This window comes from Aethalodelphis obliquidens, unplaced genomic scaffold, assembly GCF_003676395.1.
Source record: "Aethalodelphis obliquidens isolate GAN/ISIS:26980383/991018 unplaced genomic scaffold, ASM367639v1 scaffold133, whole genome shotgun sequence".
Taxonomy (NCBI): Eukaryota; Metazoa; Chordata; class Mammalia; order Artiodactyla; family Delphinidae; genus Aethalodelphis; species Aethalodelphis obliquidens.
Genome location: NW_020838077.1, coordinates 156,235 through 177,619, shown reverse-complemented (window position 1 = coordinate 177,619; position 21,385 = coordinate 156,235). Strand labels below are relative to the sequence as shown.

General features: G+C 38.1%; 3 non-coding genes across 3 annotated transcripts; 1 reads left to right on the top strand and 2 right to left on the bottom strand.

Annotated features, from left to right (window-relative positions):
* The first annotated feature begins 324 nt into the window (after positions 1-324).
* On the top strand, positions 325-397 carry TRNAG-ACC (transfer RNA glycine (anticodon ACC)). Its single transcript has one exon. It is a non-coding gene; the product is annotated as a tRNA-Gly (tRNA).
* Positions 398-3,407: 3,010 nt separating this feature from the next.
* On the bottom strand, positions 3,408-3,480 carry TRNAF-GAA (transfer RNA phenylalanine (anticodon GAA)). The gene has a single exon. It is a non-coding gene; the product is annotated as a tRNA-Phe (tRNA).
* A 13,407-nt stretch (positions 3,481-16,887) lies between these two features.
* On the bottom strand, positions 16,888-16,981 carry TRNAI-UAU (transfer RNA isoleucine (anticodon UAU)). The gene is made up of 2 exons: positions 16,944-16,981; positions 16,888-16,923 (listed from the first exon to the last, which is right to left on the bottom strand). It is a non-coding gene; the product is annotated as a tRNA-Ile (tRNA).
* Positions 16,982-21,385: the final 4,404 nt, after the last annotated feature.

Below are 21,385 nucleotides of genomic sequence, written 5' to 3'. Positions count from 1 at the left end.
TAAGAAAGGATGTGAAATAGAGTGAGGAGAGATTCATAGAGATTTGTTCAAGCAACGAGAGCTGCTGCATACTAAGCACCAAACAAGTTTTCAACTGCGTAGTCAGAGAATAAGTGAAGATTAACCATTGTTTTCAAAGAAAACATTTTATGTAAATCTATGTTATGCAACCAAAGCACAAAAGAAATCATGCTTTCCCAAAGTCCATACAGTCTCTGGTTTTAACCTCTTACTCAATTAAAAAAAAAAAAGCAATCATTCTTTTAGCTGGCATAAACTGTGGATGGTAATGAAAATATGAATATGAGAACACTCGTTCAGCAGAGGCCAGTGGTGCAATGGTTAACACGTCTGACTACCAATCAGAAGGTTCTAGGTTCGACTCCTTGTTGGCTCGGTAAGCTCCGTTTTTCCTTCATCTTCCTAGGTACTTTTTTCAAAAGGATACTGAAACAATTTTTAAAGTCTTTCGAAAGTATTTTCATGGAAGTGATCCTTCACCTTCTGTCAGTTGAGTCTGAAAGAGACTTCAGAAGCATCAGAGGACCATCCTGAAAATTTTCTTCCTTTCATCACTTCTTGAACTTGAGAAAAGATATTGGCTGAAAAAGACCACTGGAAGGGAGGGTTTTAAATCAAAGAAACTTTAAAGAAAAATAAACGAAAAAAAATTTCCTGGCAGTATCTTCTCCATCAATATTTTTTCCCATTGGGAAGAGTCCTCACTCACAGAGGACTACCTGCACAGCTCTTTCCTCGCATGGGTACTAGCAAAAAGAAAAGGGACATCTCCTGGGGAAAGGTTGAGTCAAGAAAGGTTCGGCTGTTGTGGACGCGGGATGCGAGAGGCTCCTTGCCTCACTCAGTTGGGCCCATTAGGGTTCAGTTCTGAAGCCCGGCGGATGCCCCTCTTCCCCCTCCCTCACCAGCCGTAACTGACCATCTTCTGGAAGTAGGCAGGAGCTGGGAAACCGGACCTCAGTGGACAGAAGAACCAAGAGGAGTGCCCTCCCCATTATTTTTTTAAAGTAAATACCCCAGGAGAAGATGAGCGTGTAAGGAAGACGTGGGAAGGCAGCTTTGGAGCGGCCCCTCCAAAGAACAGACCTGCCTCTTTTCTCTGTGTGGAGACAGAATAGAGAGGCTGGGGGGAAATCACTGCCAAGGCGGGAGGGGGGGTGGGGGTGGGAAACATTTCTCAAACTAAACCAAAAGAGCATCTTAATATGTGGCTCGATTTCCGAAGGTATAGCTTGTATCCTCGCTCTGCACCGCAGGTAAATTTATCGAAGTTGCCGACGTGCGCTATGAGGAGCCCCTGAGGCTGAAATGAAAGGAACCACCTAGCGCGCTGCCTCCGGGGGCCCAAGTCTGTTGGGCTGTGAACGGATTGAAAGGAGAACTGGCGTCTTACAGCTTCTTATCCCGTTCCCAGCTCTTTACTGCTAAAGGGAGAGAAGATCTTCCATGAAAGCCAAGTGCAACCTCACGTGGAGCGGGCATTTACCTTGGAAACTGCCTGGGATAAGGAAAGAGAACGAAGCACAGACGTTATGGGAACACACCCCGCGTCTTGCTGCTACTAGGACCACGCTCTAAACAACTCAGTCTCTAGCCACCCTGAGCTTGCTTTCTTTTCTCGATTGAAACTCGTTTAAAGCGCCAAAATAATACTGTCTCCTGAAGGTTCACAAAAACTAAGCAGGCACATTTCGTAACTCTTTTTAACCTTAATCCTTCCCTAAAACACAACCGTCTCGTTCCCACACTACTCCTTCAATTTTCTTCAATAAACTTGAACTTTTAAAGTTACTTTTACTTTGAAAAACTACAACAAACAAGGCGAAACGAAAATACATAGCTTTCTTGTTTCACAAAGAAGACAATATCTGAACTTCCTGTTCTGAGCAGCAGCGTTTCGGAGTTAATACGTACTTTGGATTCTAAGTGCCTACTCGGCAGGCACCAGAAGGTCAAAACCACACCTCGACTGGCCGCTACGGGAATCAAACCCGCGCTCTTGGTGTTATTAGCACCACGGTCTAACCAACTGAACTAACCTGCTACTCTGAAAGTTACTCTCTTTTAAGAAAGTAAATTCGTTTACATTTTTTGTGTTTGAAAAATAAAAGGAACTTCTTTTCCCCCGCTCCCTCAAACCACATTCATAGACTTTCATGAGGAAACTACACGATTTCAATTCTTCTTATTTGGACTAGAAAATCCACGGAGAAATTTTCATGCAGAGGCTGTCTAGTTTATTTGTGGAGAAAGCACTGTTATGAGATTTTCAATCGTGAATGAAGGGAGCCTCCGGTTTTTAGAAGCATGTCCCTACTGGATCACTAATAGCAAACGTCTCTTTAATGACTTTCAACTTAGTGACCTAATTTTTTCAAGTCGGTATTAAAATTTTCACCCAAATGTTCATTCTCTGTATCACTCAACTTCCATTTTGAGAAGCAGAGGATCCAAGCACTAGGTCGGAGAGGATAGAACAAGTGAGATGTGCTCTTTGGTCCTTGGTGAGGCTATAGTTTTTAACATGTGAAGTTGAAGGAATCTCCTGCAGCCTCGGGAAATGTCCCTTTACATTTCATGAGGTTGTATCATTTCTTTTCTACTTTTCGAACTTTCATGCTGACTGACCCCTAGTTAAATTTTCAACGAATATATTAATTTAAAGCTAAATGAATCAGCAAGTGATGATTTTGTTGATTTTTAGGCCGACGCTGGTGCAAGAGAGAAGTGTGGGTTTCTAGTGGTAAATATTCAACCGTTACTGGCTCAAGTTCTGCCAGAGTCTTCTAAGTTTTATTCCTCTAGTCTTCAAGAGCTCTTGTCTTGGGTTGCAAGAGCTAAGACTTCAAGGTGCTCAAAAATCACAGAAAAGACATCTATCTGACACCTCTTCTGCAGTCACACGTCCTCTGTACTTGTCAAAATCAACCACATTCTGGCTTTTGAAGATCCTTGTACATCCCACAGTTTGTGTATAGATCCCTGATGTTCATATAGAAAGACTTCGCGAAGGAATGAGCTTGTTTTAGTAATTTGAACACCGAAAGAATTACTGTAAATAAGTGGAGAATTGAAAGTGCTTATGCCCTGCTTCTTACAGATGCCTTTAATAACATCTAGGTGCAAACTAAATAAAGCACTAAGTTTTGTGGGGTATTTTTTGGGGGTTTATGTTTTTGTTTTCTTTACCGCAAGGAATTACTTGAAGCTGTGGAAGAATTTATGCATATGGGCATAGAATTGCTTTTTGCCATGGAAATTAAGGGTAAATGTATGTTACTCCTCACTGTATAAATGGCACTAGGGACAATATATTTGAAGGTGACGGACACTTGGTATTGGGTCAGTATCTCCTAGTTCACAGTTACAAAAGGGTGTCCAATAAGTGCCGAAACCCGGGATTGAACCAGGGACCTTTAGATCTTCAGTCTAACGCTCTCCCAACTGAGCTATTTCGGCTACCCCTGGGCTAGCTTTTTCTCAGCTACTCCCTTTAAATAGTCTTTTCTTAACAACCTCTTCCATTTCAGAAAGAAAAGAGAAAAATTTTTGCCTTGTTTTCTGAAAATGTAACGTATTTCCCATTTCAAAAATAATTGTACCAACAAAAACTCAGACAATGGGGAAACATACTTAAAGTTTCCTGAGTATGATAGGAAGAACAAAAAAACAGTGATAAAAGAAAATTTATGTATTGTTCTTAAGGATACGAATTGGATAGCTATAGGGGTGTGGTGATTCAGAGCTTCCTGTTGGAATGGTAAGCTTCCTAGATACATAAGAAAACATCATTTGGGATCATTTCTAGCTTGACGCTTAAATATCTTTTACTCTTTCAGTCGTTTTTTATTCCTTTCTATTCTATTAAGGTATAAGTTATATACAGTAAAGTACCCAAATCTTAAGTGTACAGTGTGTTGATTTTTACAAGTTTACACCCCTTTGTCACCATGCATGCTCCCTCCTGCTCCCTCTGATTTGATACCCCCACAAAGTAAGCCACTGTTCTGAACTCTTTCACTATATCTACTGTCATTTGTTTTTAAACTTCTACAATGAATCAGGTAGACTCCGCATTCTTATGTCTGGCTTCTTTCACTCAATATTGTCTTTGAGATTCACCTATGTTTTCTAAAGTAGTTAAAAGCAGTTTGTTCCTAGGTATCGACTTCCATTTTATGGATATACTACAATTTACTTACCCATTCTGAAGTCGATGGACATTTGGTTTTCAATTTAGGGTTATTATAAAAAGCACTGAACCTTCTTGTGCATGGTTGAACATAATCACTGATTTATTAGATAGATACATAGGTGGAACATAATCACTGATTTATTAGATAGATACATAGGTGGAATTGCTGGTCTATAGGATATATGTATGTTTAACTTTATTAGGTGCTGCTAAACTGTTTTCCAAAATGCACGTACCAGTTCTCACTACTGAAAACAATGTATGAGGCTTCTGGTTGCTTCACAGCCTAGCCACTACTGGGTATTGTTATTTTAATTTTAGCTACTCAGGCCAGGAGGTAGTGATAGGTCTTTGTGATCTTGACTTGCATTTTTGATGACTATGATATTTTGCATCTTCCCATATGCTTTTCCCCATTTAAAAAATTGGGTTGATTGCCAGTTTTTACAAAATTGATTTGTAGTTCATTACGTATTGTGAATGCAAGTCCTTTGTCAGAGGTATACGTGTTGCAAATATCTTCTAATTTGTGGCACACCTTTAGTTCTCCTAATTTTGTATTTTGAACTTTTCAGTTTTAACGAAGTCCAATTGGACTTTTAATGAAGTCCAATCTTTACAGTTAGTGCTTTTTTGCATCCTAGTTCAGAAATATTTGCCTACACTAAAGTCATGAAGCTATTCTATGTTTTCTTCTAGAAGTTTAAGTATTTTACTTTTAACATTTAAGTTTATATTCCATTTTCAATTTATATATGGTGTGAGATAAGGATTGAAATCATTTTCTTTACTATATGATTTCAATTGACCCAGCATTATTTATTGAAAAGTCAATCTTTTCCCCACTGAATTGCAATGTCTCCTTGTCATCAAACAGGGAACTGCATATGTGTGGGGTTTTTTTCCCCTAGGCTCTCTATTCTGTCCCATTGGTATCTGTCTGCCTTTACACTAATATTACACTGTCTTAATTTTTTTAACTTAAAAGTAAGTAATAATATCTGATAATATAGGGGCTCAGTTTTGTTTTTTTCACTTTGGATTGCCATAGCTATTCTGGATTTTTAAAACATTATTATTTCAATATAAATGTTAGAATCAACTGTCAATTTCCACCTCCCACTCTCCCCCCAAATCCTGCTAGCAGTTTTTTGTTTGTTTTTTTGGTGATGCATAAAATCTATAAGTAAGTTTGGGGAGAATTAATATTTTAGCAAGATTGGATTTTTCTGGCCAGGACCATGGTAGATTCCTCCATTCAAGTCTTTAATTTCTCTCAACAATGTTTGGAAGTTTTCAGTGTTGAAGTGTTGTTTTAAAAGATTAACTGCTCTGCATTTGATGTTTAACAATGCTATTTTACATGGCATTTCTTCTTAAATTTCATTTTCTAATTGCTTATCGTTAGTATAGAGACATGCCATTTATTTTTGTATATCCACCTTATATACAGTAAATTTGCTAGATTTACTTATTAATGATAATTGTTAGTAGATCATGGTTGTATGTATGCTATCATGTCAGTGTGATCAATGCTGATTTTACTTCTTTCTAGTCTTTATACTTTTTTTTCCCCTTACCTGTTGTTTAGAACCTCCAGTACAATACTGAATAGAGGTTACTATGGTGGACACTCCTGTCTTATTCCTAGTCTCAAAGAAAGCTTTCAATATTTCACCATTGCATAAGGTTAGTTGTAGGGTTTTTTTTTTTCCAGAATACTCTTTTAGATTAAAGAAGATACCTTTATTCCTAGTTTGTATAAATTGTAATTATGAATGGGGATTGAACCTTATTAAATAATTTTTCTGCATCTATTGAGATATACATATAATTTTTTTCCTTTAAAATTCAGTGTGGTAATGTATATTGTTTTTTACAGGCTAAACCAAATATTCTTAAATTTACAGAATGAGTTCCATGTGGTCATAATAGATTATTCTTTTAAAATGTTGCTGGATTCAATTTACCAATATTTAGAATTTTTCATCTATTTCCCTGAGATATATTGACCTGAAATTTTCTAGTTTTATAATGTCCTAGTCAAGTTTTGATATCAGGATCATGCTAACTTCATCAAGTAAGCTGGGAAGCTTCCCTTTTATATTATCTGGAAGAATTTGTGTACAATTTGTATTATTTCTTTCTTAAATATTTGGAAGAATTCACCAGTGAGCTATATTGACCTAAAGTTTAATTTGTAGGAAAATTTCATATTAGAGATTCTATTTCTCTGATTGATATAGGACAGATCAGATTTTCTATTTCTTCTTGTGTCAGCTATGGCAAATTGCATTTTTCACTCTGTGACAAATCGTTTCATCTAAATCGTTAACTTCATTGGCAAAAAGATGTTAATATTTTTGCTTTGTTGATTTTTTTCTATTGTGTGTTAGCTTTCATTTCAATGGATATCTCCTCTTATTTTTAGCATCTTCTTCATTTTACTTTCTTAGAATTAATTTGCTCTTGTTTATCCAGCTTCTTTTGATGAAAGCTTAAATATTTGATTTTCAACCTTTTCTTTTTAACATATACATTTAAAGACATGAATTTGCCTCTCAACACTGCTCTAATTACACCTCAGCACTTTTAATATGTCATATTTTCATTATCATTCAATTCTACCTATTTTATATTTTCCATTTGATTTCTTATTTGGCCCCAGTGTTATTTAGAAATGTGTTCTTTGCTTAATTTCCAAACAGTGGGAGATTTTCTAGATACATTCATTGATTTATAATTTAATTCTACTGTGATGTGAGAGTATATACTACATAACTTAAGTCTTTGGAGATTTTGTTCATGGCTCATTATATGGTCTATTTTGATATATGTTCCATGTACATTTGAAAGTAATATGCATTCTAACACTGTTCTATATATTGTTTTAGACATGTCAATTTGGTGAGGTTGGCTAATCATGCAGTTTAAATTTTCACATCTTTACTATGTCTAGTTTGTTCTTGTTCCTTGAATTTCCTGAGCATTTTTTGTTTGTTTGTTTGATTGTTTTACCCTGACAGATGTTTGTCTTTTTAGCTGTGGAAGACTGTAGGAGATGACATGCTGGCCCTCAGATATTTTGAGTTTTTAGTCTCCTATCTCCTACAGCTTCAAATCTACCAAACATCTTGAAAGGGAGAGCAGCTGTGTGTACAAGATAGAGGCCTGTCTCTAGCTGGACTTTCTGTTTTAAACAGTATGATTATGGAAGATTTTACTCTGTCCTTAGAAGCCTTTGGCCAAACTCCCCAAGTATGCTTGTATAGTCCCCCAGTCTATCAAGTGTCTCATTAGGGAAACTAATCATATTTGGGGATCCTGTAGTTTCTAAATTATCATGTCAGCTCCCTTAACCAACGAAATCCTTTCGGGCTTCTCTTTCCTCCAGAACAGTCCTTTTACAAGCTAATCTCAGTATGTTACAAAACAAAAGAAAAAAATCCAGTTAATATAAGCTCACCACAGAAGGGTTTACCATTCTCTGAAACTCCAATTCATACAGTCTTCATTGCTTCCATAACACTCCCATGTTTTACAAATATGATGTTTGTAACTGTGATTCATCTCACCTTCTTTCTTGTTGTAGTGGGAGTTTTAGGATTTCGTGTCCTACATAATTTTTCTCAGAGGCAGAAGTTAAGCTCAAATTTCATATTAAGGGGCTTGAATTTAGGACCTCATCTTAAAAGAACTAAAGCATTACCCAGCATACTACCCACGTTAGCCAGAGCAAAGACACAGTCTTTGTCTTTATCAAGAAGAAAGAGCTCAGATACTTGATGTGGACATTATTAGAACCCACTGATCCTAATAAAATTATTTCTTACACCATTTTACATAGAAAAGTGCTATCATAACTATTTGAAAATGGAAATACAATATTTAGAAATGTTTAGTTGTTGTAATTAAAGCCTAATTAACTGAGCACCATGAATAATGAGAAATCCCAAAGTCAGTACCTACTGCACCATTAACAACAATAACATTCTAATCTATAAATAGAAGTCGTTTTATATATATATATATAGTATATAAGTGCAAAGACAACACATGGGAAATGTCCACTAGGGAAATTCATTCATTAGAGACTCAGTGTGCAGATATTTATTGGTAGCTGCCTAGCATGTACCAGAACTCCCAGAAAGAAAGTGTTCAGGATAAACCATATTGTTTGCACAGTTTAGGCAGAGTGAGCCACTTGTGTCATTTAAGAAATGGTGGGAACTATTTCAAAATCTTAGTTTCCAGATGCCAGTTAAGGGCCCATCTTGCAAGCTGATCTTTCTAAGAATAGCAATCTCAGGCTTCTATGTTAACCCTTTTCTGTACAATCCCCTTAAAAGTAACTAGACCCAGAGATAAATATTTTCTATTCATCTGATTGAGATTTCCGAGCAATTCCCAATGTAAATAACTTCACCTGTAACTCGTCTACTATTCCCTATAAAAATCTAAAGCAAACCACTTTGCAGAGACACTGATCTTTGAATCTGGAGTTCTCTCCTGAATGCAATAGCCCGAATAAAATAAATCTCATTTATCTGGGTTTTGTCTTTGACAGTTTGTTGCCATGAGTCATAGCCCACCTCAGACACCCATCTTTTCCATCCAGGCACCGGGTCCTCGCACGCCTGCTGTGGCCCTTTCCTGACTGGCAATTTGGAGATCCCTCACTGAGTCCAGCTCCTGGACCCTGTGCTCCAGCCATGTGTCAGTTGTAGCATGGTAAGGATTTGATTTTGGTTCCTTGTTTGAGCACTATTTTGGTTTGGTTTTGTTGCCAGTTTTTGTTTACCTTTGGCATTTGGGGTTAAAATATAAAATCCACCCCTCAACCCTCACCATTACATGCTTTTGCATTATGATAACAATTCAGTTCATTACCTCCTAAAATGGCAGAAATTAAGTACTAGGACACTCTTTTTATTATGTCTTGATTATTTAAGATAACAAAGTCTTTCCACTTTCGAAACAGTTAAGGTTATTTATAATTACATTACCTCCTATGTTTACTTTTTTAACTAGACTCTATTCTTTAGAGAATTTTTAGGTTTACATAAAAACTGAGCAGAAAATACAGAGACTTCCTATATACCATCTTTTCCCCACTTCGGAGTTTCCCCGATTATTAACATCTTGCATTAGTGTGATACATTTGTTACAATGGATGAACCAACACTGGTACATTATTACTAGCTAAAGTCTATAGTTTACAGTAGGGTTTGCTCTTTGTGTTGTACAGTTCTATGGATTTTGACTAATGCATAATGTCACGTATCCATCATTATAATGTCATGCAGAATAGTTTCACTGCCCTAAAAATCTCCTGTGCTCCATTTATTCATCCCTCACACAAACCACCAACCCCTGACAACCATCAACCTTTTTCACTGTCTCTATAGCCTTTTCCAGAATGTTCAATAGTTGGAATCATGCAGTATGTAGCTTTTTCAGACTGACTTCTTTCACTTAGCTATACACATGTAATGTTCCTCCATGTCTTTTGCATGGTTTGATAGCTCATTTCTTTATCGTGCTGAATAATATTTCATTGTATGGGTGTACCACCGTTTATTCATTCACTTAACAAAGGACATCTTGGTTGCTTCCACATTTTGACAATTATGAATAAAGCTGCTATAAACGTCTGTGTGCAGACATTTGTGTGGACATAGGTTTTCAATGCATTTGGGTAAATACAAAGGTGTTCAATTGTTGGATCATCTGGAAAGACGATGTTTAGTTTTGTAAGAAACTGTCAAACGTCTTCCAAAGTGGTTGTGCCATTTTGCATTCCCACTAACAATGAGTGAGTCTCTGTCTCCACAGCCTCAAGAACATTTGATGTTGTCAGTCATCTGGGTTTTAGCCTACTAAAAGATATGTAGTGATATCTCGTTGTATTAATCTACAAATCCTTAAATATATATGTTCAACATCTTTTCATACGTTTACTTGCCACCTGTAGTTCTTCTTTGATGAAATGTCTATTCAGATCTTTTGTCCATTTAAAAATTGGGTTGTTTACCTATTGCTAAGTTTTAAGAGTTCTTTGCATATAGTGGATATTGGTCCTTTATCAGACATGTGTTTTGCAAATATCTTCTCCAGTCTGTGGTTTATCTTTTCATTCTCTTTGCATGGGCTTTCACAGAGCAGATTTTAATTTTAATGGAGTCCAATTTATCACTTTTTTTCTTTCACCGATCATACTCTTGGTGTAGCATCTAAAAAAGTCATTGTCATGGGAGTTCCCTGGTTGTCTAGTGGTTAAGATTCAGCATTTTCACTGCCCTGGCCCAGGTTCAATCCCTGGTTAGGGAACTGAGATCCCGTAAGCCATGCAGCATGGCAAAAAGTCATCACCAAACCCTAGGTCTGCTAGATTTTCTCCTATGTTATCTAGAGAAGTTTTATATTTTACATTTTAGGTCTGGTCTATCACCTACTTGAACTAATTTTTGTGACATAGGATCTGTGCCTAGACTGTTTTTTGTTTTGTTTTGTTTTGTTTTGGCATGTGGATGTCTAGCTGTTCCTGAACCCTGTTGAAAACACTGTCTTTTCTCTATTAAGTTGTCTTTGCTCCTTTGTCAAAGATCAGTTGACTATATTGGTTTAGATCTATATCTGGACTCTCTATTCTGTTCCATTGATCTATTTGTTTATTCTTTCACCAGTACCATACTGTCTTGATCACTGTAGTTTTATAACTAATCTTGAAGTTGGATAATGTCAGACCTCCAACCTTGTTCTTCAGCATCCTGTTGGCTATTCTGGATCTTTTGTCTTTCCATATATACTTTAGAATCAGTTTATCAATACACATAAAGTAACTTGCTGGGATTTTAACTGTATCTTTTGAAGAATTAGCTCATTCAATCTAAGTAATCAAATTTGTGGGCATAAATAATAATATGTAATATTCCTTTATTATCTAGTACTCGTGGCCCCTCTTTCACTTCTAATATTAGTAATTTTGTGTTCTTTTTTTTCTTTGTTAACCTGGCTAAAGGTTTATCAATTTTATTGATCTTTTCACAGAACGAGCTTTTGGTTTTATTGATTTTTTTCATTAATTTCCTGTTTTCAATTTGATCAATTTCAGTTCTAAAGTTCAATTTTTACAGTCATTTCTTTTCTTCTTCTTCCCTTGGATTTAATTTTGCTCTTCTTGTTTCCTCTGGTGGAAGCTTATTGATTTTAGATATTTCTCTTTTTTTTCTCATATATTCATTCATTGTCTATTTCCCTTTAAACACTACTTTCTCTACATCTCACAACTTTTGATAAGTTGTATTTTAATTTTTATTAGTTCAAAATATTTTGGAGAAACTCAGTTCAACCCAAAACACAGAAGGAATATATAAAGGTAAAATCAAATATTTTATTTTTATTTTTAAAATCAATCTAACAGATAACAGTTTGCTAAAAATAATAGCAACAATGTATTCACTGATTATAACTTATAGATAATTGAAATGAATAACAACAATGTTATAATTGATGGGAGGAAGGAATTGGGAAAATTCTGTTATGAGGTATTTGCACTACCCATGAAGTTGTGTAGTGTTATTTGAAAGAGTATTTAGATTAGTTATAAATATAAATTGTGAGCTCCCCTAGTTTCTGGTGGTTTGCTGGCAATCTTTGGTGTTCCTTGGCTTGTAAATGCACTACTCCAATCTCTGCCTTCCTCTTCACAAGGCATTCTCCCTGTGTTCATGTCTGCTTCCAAATTTCCCCTTATTATAAGGAGATGTCATATTGGTTTTACTGGATTAGGATTCCCCTCCTCTCCGGTATAAGTTCATCCTAACTTAATTAATCTGCATTTATCCACATTACATCTGCAATTATCTTATTTCCAAATAAGGCCACATTCTGAAATACTGGAGGTTAGGGCTTCAACATATGAATTTGGAGCAGAGGAAACACAATTCAACTGATAACAATGTAGTTGTATCTTGCCTTTTTATTCACTCTGATAGTCTTTGTTCTTTATTAGTGTATTTAGAACATTTATATTTAATGTGACTATTGCTATTGTTGGATTACTATCTACCATATTTGTAACTACTTTCTATTCATTTTCCTATTCTTTGTTTTATTCTTTGTCTTCCACTCTGTTTCTGCCTTCTCTGGGTTTAACTGAGCATTTTATAGATTCTTTTTCCTCTCCTCTTAGCATACCAATTAGAGTTTATGTACTGGATACTCCAACTAGTACTGGCTCCAGCTGTGAGCTTTTGCTCCTGGGCTTCTATCCGCTGGTAACTGCGATTCATGGGATCTGCCTGTCTCTCCTGTTTTTTTGTCAGCATGTTTCCCTGTGACTCAATTCTCTGATATATCTAAGAAGAGTTGTTAGTTTTTAATTTTTCTTAGCTTTCCTGTTGTTGTGAGGTAGGGAGTGATGACTTCCAAACTTTTTACAATTGGGGTAGAAACTTGAAGTCCTCTATGTCTACTTTTAAAATCTTATTGTCACTTTGATTAACTAGGCAGCCAAGTATCATTTTCCAGTAATATGTGATCCTGTTTAATTAGATGTTCAAAATATCTGACAACTTTTGACATTTTTCTTCCTCAAATCAAGTCCTAATGTACATCATTTGCAGCTAAAACTGGCTTTGAGATTTCCCAGAAGGCCCTAGAAAAAGAGGTAAAAAGAGAGGTTCTAGAAAGAGTTTAATTTATTTGATATATTACAATATATATATATATTGCATGGGAAGCGTTGTCAAATTGGAAGAGGTATTTAGCTCTCTACTTGGAGTTAGTCAAACAACAAAGTCCCCTTGACTGTCCTCACTTCTGACACTATTTGCAAGTTTGAGGGGGTTCCCCAAAACACCTTTGGGTTTGATAATTCACTAGAAGAATTCACAGAACTCACCAAAAGCTATTATGCTCACTGGCTATGACTTATTACAGAAAAAGGATGCAAATTAAAATCAGCCAAAAGGAGAGACATATAGTGTAGATTCTGGCAGGGTTCTAAATATAAGACTTTCCTTGTCCTCAGGATGAGTTACCCTCCTGATGTCGATGTGTGACAATACACACAGACTATTGCTAGCTCAGGAATATCACTCAACCTTCCTTGTCCAGAATTTTTATTGGCGCTTCATTACATAGGCATGAGTGATTGACCACCCACATGCTTGAACTCACTCGCTAGGCTGACTGATACTGAGTGAACCGAAGCCCTCCCTGTAAATCACATGGTTGGTTTTTCTGACATGGCTACAGAGAATGGCCAACCCCACCACCCCCCGCCCTCCAAATACACTACTATTAGATGTGATATAGATTACCTCCCAAAAGCTGAGGGCAAAGGCCAGACCTCTCTTTGGGCGTGGCCAAATTTTTCTCTACATGGGAAGGGATGGGCTCCTCCCCAGACCCTCACCTAGAATGGTATCTGGCAAAGAGAATGCGAATAATTCTATTTTTCCAAGAAACTAATAACATAAATGAGTAGCCTGTACTGAGGGGAACTGGTTGGCTGGGGATAGGAATAGGGAGGGCCTTTATACATAAAATATTTTGAACCATATGAATATATTATGTATACAAAAAATTTGAAAATTAACAAAGTAGTTATATGAAATATAAGTTGGACATGCCAAAGACACAAAAGTAGGCCATATTTATGTTATAGATAAAATCACTTGGAGACCCTTTAAGGATACAAATCTTTTCAGCTTGTATCAGCAACGGAAACGGAAACTGGGGAGAAATAAATAGTAAAGAAACCCAAAAGGTCAAAATGGTAAGAAAAGTTTCTTGTTCCACTATTATATAAGACACTATGATTCTATAAATAGTCTAAAAAATTATTGGAGTATTCTTATATGAGGAGGAAAAAATTTTAAGCAGAATATTTAACTCTTTTTCATAATAGTATGAGATCTACAGTAGTTATTTACCCCACGATGGGGCTAAAACAAACTCATTTCGAATTCTAATTATTAGCCAAACATATATTTTAGTCCTTTATTTGGCAGAAGCATATATCAACTCTAGAAAAACCTTGAGTAACAGTGTTCAAAATGTCCAATATTTTCATCTGGAACAACCAAAAAGAAACAGGTTGTTTTTCCTTCTCATCATTCCCATCCAAACCACCTTATCTTTTCCTTCTTCTTTTCCTATCCTCCTCTTCAATCCAAAGTTCTGACTTTATTCCACTGTACAGTTTTGAGACTCTATTGATATTTTTGAGGCTTTACTAAGTGTCACATACTGGACTACTTAATTGAAAAAAAATTTTTTTAAATAAAGTCATGGCAATTGTCCTTGATAAGCAAACTAGTAGGAAGACAGTTGTATGTGTAAATACATCGTTTTTACAATGAGATAAATGTGAATTTAATATTACGAATTATCTATTAGTAAGAAGAAATAAATTATCAGATTTTTTTTCTGGGCCATGAAGTATGAGTAGGCGTCTGTCACATGGACAAGAGGAAGATGAGCATTATTTGTGGAGAAAAGAGCTTAAGAGGTCTTTTTTATTTGCACTGGCAAATCTCTTTTCTGACCTCAGATCTTTACATTCCTTTAGTGAAAGAAACTGCAAGACAAAACAAAACTCTCTTGCTAATGTTGCTCATTTCCCAGAGCTGAAATTGAACCTTTATTTTGCCAAAATGAATAAATTAAATCAATACAGCAAACTTTCACCCTAAGCAGTGAGAATGGGGTAAGACAAAAGAGTGCTGTAAAGGAAGCAGAGACCTCCACGAAACCACAGGCGGAAAAATTATGTGAGAGTTACAATCTCTTCAGTCAGCAGCTGAGCTGGGTACTAAATAAACAGGCAATGAAGATGCAGTCCCTGTCTCCCCCAGGGAGCTTATGACCCAATAAATGAGAGTGAATTAAGATAAGACTGAACTAATACATCAAGTGCCTGGCACAGGAGAGCGTGAGATCCAAACTGTGGAGGTGGAGCTCTCATCACATCCTGAGGACAGACAAGTGATCTCCAATGGAAGAAGTAGAAGCAAATGAAAAGGAGGAGCAAAGAAGTTTCAGGGCAGAAGAGGAGTATTTGCCATAGGAGGAGGCCTTCGGGAACACTGACTGTGAGCACAGGAATATTGAGAGATATTAAGGAGGTAAGATAGAACTGAGAAGACTCAGGAACAGATAAATATGGGGAGTGTGGAGAAGCCGGGAATCAAAAATGATTCTCTGCTACAGAGATCAGCACAGTGTTAAGCTAAGTAAAAGAAATCTAACACAAATGGCTACAAACGGTATCAGTTTATTTACATGAGATTCTAGAAAAGGACATATTATAGTGATAGAAAGCAGATCACTGGTGGCCAGAGGCAGGAGTGTAGGGAGATGATGGACTACCAAAGAGCAGGAGGAAACTTTTTAGGGGAAAGGTGCTGTTCTCCATGTTAAATGCAGTGCTATGTGTACAATGGTATATAACTATTGTGGTAGGCAAATGAGAGCTCCCCAAAAGAGGTCCACACCATAGTCCCCAGAACCTGTGAATGTGCTTCCTTACATGGCAAAAGGGTCTTTGCAGATGTGATTAAGGTAAGGATCTTAAAACAAGGAGGTTACCCCGGATTATCCAAGTGGGCTTGATATAATCATAGGGTCCTTAAAGATAGGAGAGAGAAGCATAAGAAGATGAGAGTCAGAGAAGATGTGACAGCAGAAGCAGAGATCGGAGTGATGCAGTTGCTGGCTTTGAAGATGAATGGGGCCAATGGCCAAGGAATGTGGGCAGCCTCTAGAAGCTAGAAAAAGCAAGAAAAGAATTCTCTGTGAGAATTTTCAGGAGGAACACAGACCTGCCAACAGCTTGATTTTAGTCGAGTGAGAGCCATTTTGGACTTCTGACCTACAAAACTGCAAGACAATAATTTTGTGCTAAGCCACTAAGTTTGTGCTAATTTGTTACAGCAGCAATAGGAAATTAATACAATTATCAAAATTAATCAAACTGTACACTTAAAATGGGTGAATCTTATTGTACACACATGTCTTACTAAAGCGTCAGGATGAATGTCATTTTCCCAAACAAGGCCGTTTATTTTCTGATGAAATTAGGAAGAGATACATACATAGCCACCTATGTTTCATTGCTGGGGGAAATTTTTTTCTGTTCCCCAGTCTGGTTTATGTAAAGTAGGCGGTGGAGCCTGACTCAAAGCACATGTATATTTCAAAGATGGAGTTCAGCAACCTCACTGCAAATCTTGTGGAACTCAAAGCTAAGATGCCTGACAGCAGCTTCCGCAAATCCGTGAGCCCCGGGTGACAGCTGTACGAAATTGCAGAGCACAAGACCCAGGTTTTCCTCCTCCTTGCTCAGTCCCCAAGGATCTGAGAAATGGTTTTTTAAAAGGAGCGAGGAAAGGGTGAGGGAGACTCATCTGAGGCTGTACAACCTGACTTTAAATTCTCCTGATTGAGGAGAATCGAATTTGCTTGAATATGTTCAATTTACCTCCTTTTGGCTTGTGATTTCTTCCTATGTTTGAAAAATGACCAAATATCCTCCTTAATCATGGAATATCTGCATTCTCACCATGGAAAATGTAATAACCTCTTTTTAGCTTTTTCTTTAAAGAAGAGGGACAGAAAGCAGTAGAATGAAAAGAGACTGAAATCGTGAAGGGCAGAAAACATGCTCCAGGTGAGGCTCGAACTCACAACCTCGGCATCACCCGCACATATACTGCTGTATAAGTACCGCGCGCTAACCGATTGCGCCACTGGAGCATGCTTTCTTTGCGTTCTCGGTGCGCGCTCTACAGAGTCATGAGCGACGGGAGCGCTCGGTCCCCGAGACAAGCTGGAGCTGGAGCGCGCGACACTGCTAGGGACCCTCTTCGCCCCTACCCTCCTCCACCGCGGCTACCCTGGCGAATAAAACACGCTTTGTTCGAGACGCTTTCATCTTTCGCGGAGGCGTGTATGTGATCCTTCCTCTACGCCAGCGGAAATCAGCAGTTCCCCGGGATCCGGGGGTGCTCCTTTTAGAAGCCCCGAGAGAAGGCTGAGGAGAAAGAGCGAGCGGACTCTAGCTCTTCCTCGCCTTGACCCCAATAAGGGAACGATATCCATGGAAGACAAGGGCTATTTGGCTGAGGCAGAGCATCACCGCGCACCGCCTGGCTGGTCCGTGATGCTTCCTACCAGATGGAGGACGCCGAGAAGCCGAGACAGCCCAGCCCTCGCTCCGCAAGTCTCCCAGCACCCGCCGCGCTCCTGGAGGGACTACCCGCCTCGCTGTCCAGCACCTCCAGGCTGCGCCTCCCGGTTCCCCCAAATCCTCCCCGAGCCTGCCTGAAAACCGCATTCGAAGTCATACAGCCAGCTGGTCCGGCATCTCTTGCGGGAAAAGCCAGAGTGGTAACCGCTCCTTTGTGGCGCGTGTTACAGAAATCAAGGCGGTGTCCACCACCCCTAATCCCACCCTGCTCCTCCACCTGTTTTGACCTTCTTTAGAGGTTCATTGCAGATAGTTTGCCTCTGCGATCTAATGCCCACCCAGTATCCTCGTTTCCTGCCTGGGGCATCTAATTATAAAGGCTAGTTTTGTTTATTTGTGTGTTTGCTTGCTTGGTTTTGGCGTGGGGAAATCGCAGCTGTCACATACACACGAGATATGAAGCTTTTTGGCTTTTATGGAATAATTCCTGTCAGAGAAAAGGAGAATTCTGTAAAGAAGGGAATAGTCTATTCCTGACCACCGAGTACTTAACAAACAGGACAGAGAGTAATAGACCAGTGAGCAAATTTCTCCATACTGACGAATGAAGGGATGTGAGGGCAGAAGTGTTTCCACATCTCGGTGTCTATTGCATTACTGAATTGGGATCTTTACATACACCTTAAAGTGAGAAGCAGTGAGAAGCGATATAGACTCTTTAGTAATGACCATCTCACCACACGATCTCCTCCTACATTCCCACCACACAGTCCTAGAGAGAGACCGAGATCTGCCTGAACCTCTAGAGGTCATTCCATCTAAATAACAATAGCAGCCACTAGTTGGATCGAGCTTATCACGGGCCAGACACTGTTCTGAGTGATTTATATAAACCTCATAAGAGCACTCATGGTGCTGTGTTCCAAGTCTGGATCTAGGTAAGAAGAACCAGTATCTAAGGAATTACTGTTCTTAAGAGATGAAAACTTACAAGACTCACAGTATGTCACTGGATATTAAACTGACTTTCATTAACACAAAATAGGCATTATAATGGAGAAAAATGTTGATAGAAAGCTAAGTGCTTTTAATTGTTAATATTAACACACACACACACACACACACACACACACACACACACACACACACATTCTGATCTCTGCCTACTCTTCCATGGAAGGCCAGCCTGTATGGACCACAGCATGGGCTCCCCTGTCCTGTGACTTCAGCTTTGAGTTTCATTTGTGGGAGCACTTAGCAGGAAACCAGAATGAGAGAAGACAGAGAGGTTGGAGTATTTATTTCTCTGGATCCCTTTCTCTGGGTCAACTTCGTTCATCAAAGTGGACATTTCCTTCAAGCTCCAGATAAATACCAGAAGTGAAATTGCTGGATCATATGGTAGTTCTATCTTTAATTTTTTAAGAAGCCTCCATGCTGTTTTCCATAGTGACTACACCAATTTACATTTCCACCAAGAGTGCAGAAGGGTTCCCTTTTTTTCACATCTTCACCAACATTTGTAATTTCTTGTCTTTTTGATAATAGCTCCATCTTTTAATTGGGGTATTTAAACCATTAATATTCAGAGTGATTATTGATATAGTTAGATTAATATTTACGAATTCATTATTGCTTTCTATTTGTTGCCCTTGTTCTTTTTTCCTACGTTTGTCATCTTACACTTTTTCTGACTTTTGAGGTTTTAATTGAGCATTTATATGATTCTATTTTCTCTCCTGTCAGCATATCAGTTATACTTCTTTTACATTTTTTTAGTGGTTGCCCTAGAGTTTGCAATATACATTTGCAGCTAATCCAAGTTTACTTTCAAATAACACTATACCACATCATGAATAGTGTGAGTACCTTATAATAACAAAATAATCCCAATTCGTCTCTCCTGTACCTTGTATCATTGCTGTCATTCATGTCACATATATGTAAACATACATAAGCAAATACATATACATATGATATACAAATAAGCATACATGAGCAAATACTTTGTTTACACTATTATTTTGAACAAACTGTTATATGGCACATCAATTAAGAATAAGAAAAATACAGGGTTTTATTTTACCTTCATGTATTCCTTCTTCAGTACTCTTTCTTTGTCTATGTAGACCTGAGTTTCTGACCTATATTTTTTCCTTCTCTCTTAAGAAGTTCTTTTAGCATTTTTTTGCAAGGCAAGTCTACTAGCAACAAATCCCCTAAATTTTTGTTGGTCTTTTTTAAATTTATTGGCTATATTGTCTTCGTTGCTGCATGCGAGCTTTCTCTAGTTGTGGCGAGCGTGGGCTACTCTTCGCTGTGGTGCACGGACTTCTCATTGTGATGGCTGCTCTTGTGGAGCACGGGCTCTAGTCACGCGGGTTTCAGTAGTTGTGGCACATGGGCTCATTAGTTGTGGCTTGCGGGCTCTAGAGCACAGGCTCAGTAGTTGTGGCTCACGGGCTTAGTTGCTCTGTGCCATGTGGGATCTTCCCGGACCAGGGCTCAAACCTGTGTCACCTGCATGGGCAAGCGGATTCTTAACCCCTGCGCCATCAGCGAAACCCAGAAGTCTTTCTTTCTTGCTTGCTTCTGAAGGATAATTTTGCAGGGTAGAGAATTCTGGGTTGGTGGGTTTTTTTCTCTCAACACTTTATATATTTCACTTCATTCTCTTCTTGCTTGCACGGTTTCTGAGGAGAAGTTGGATGTAATTCTTATCTCTGTTCCTCTATGGGTAGGGTGTTTTATCCTCTGGCTTCTTTCAGGACTTCTTCTTTATCTTTGATTTTCTGTAGTTTAAGAATGATATACCTACTTGTAGTCTCCTTGTTATGTATTCTTGGTGTTCTCTGAGCTTCCTCAACCTGTGGTTTGGTGTCTGACATTAATGTTAGGGAAAGCCTCAGTCATTATTGTTTCAAACATTTCTTCTGTTTCTTTTTCTCTTCTCTTTCTGGTATTGCCATTACTTATATGTTACACCTTTTGTAGTTGTCCTACAGTCCTTGAATACTCTGTTCTGTTTTATTCAGCCTTTATTCTCTTTGCTCTTTCAGTTTTTGAGGTTTCTATTGATATATCCTCTAGCTCAGAGATTCTTTCCTCAGCTGTGTGCAGTCTACTTAAAAGCCATTGAAGGCATTCTATGTTTCCATTATAGTGTTTTTTGGTCTCTAGCATTTCTCTTCTTCCTTCCTTCCTCCCTCCCTCCCTCCCTTTCTCTCTCTCTTTCTCTTTCTTTCTTTCAATTTCCATCTCTTTGCTTACATTGTCCTTCTGTTCTTGCATGCTGTTTACTTTATGCATTGGCCCCCTTAGAATATTAATCATAGTTGTTTTGCATTCCTGGTCTGATCATTCCAACATTCCCGCTATGGTGCTTGCTCTGTCTTTTCAAGTGTCTTTTTTTGGTTTTTGGTTTTTGCCTTCTGGTATGCCTTGTAATTTTTTCTTGATAGCCAGACATAATGTGCTGAGTAAAAGGGACTGCTGTAAATAGACCTTTAGTAATGTGGTGGCGAGATGTGGGCAGCAGGGAAGTGTTCTATAGTCATATGATTAGGTCAGTGACCTTTTAGTGAGTCTATGCATCTGGACTGTGAACTTCACAAAATTTCTGTTTTTTTCTCCCCCCACCCCCAACCCCGGCCCTTAGATGGGATAAGATGATTAGATTGGGCTGGTGTTGGGCATTTTCCTTCTCCCATATAGAAGGCTAGAACTGACTGAAATAGAGTATTTCCCCTCTCCCAAGTCAGTATGTCTCTGCTAATACCCCATCAGGTTAGACTCTGGTTAATTAGTTTCTCCCAAGAGCAGGCCTTTTATAGATGGACAGAGTCTTCTGGTGTATTTCAAAATAGTTCTTTTTTTTTCCTCTGCCAGTATTATGAAAAAATTTTTCTCCAATATTTACTGTGAGAACTTGGTTGAACTCCTGGCGGTAAATCTCACAATATTGTTAGGGC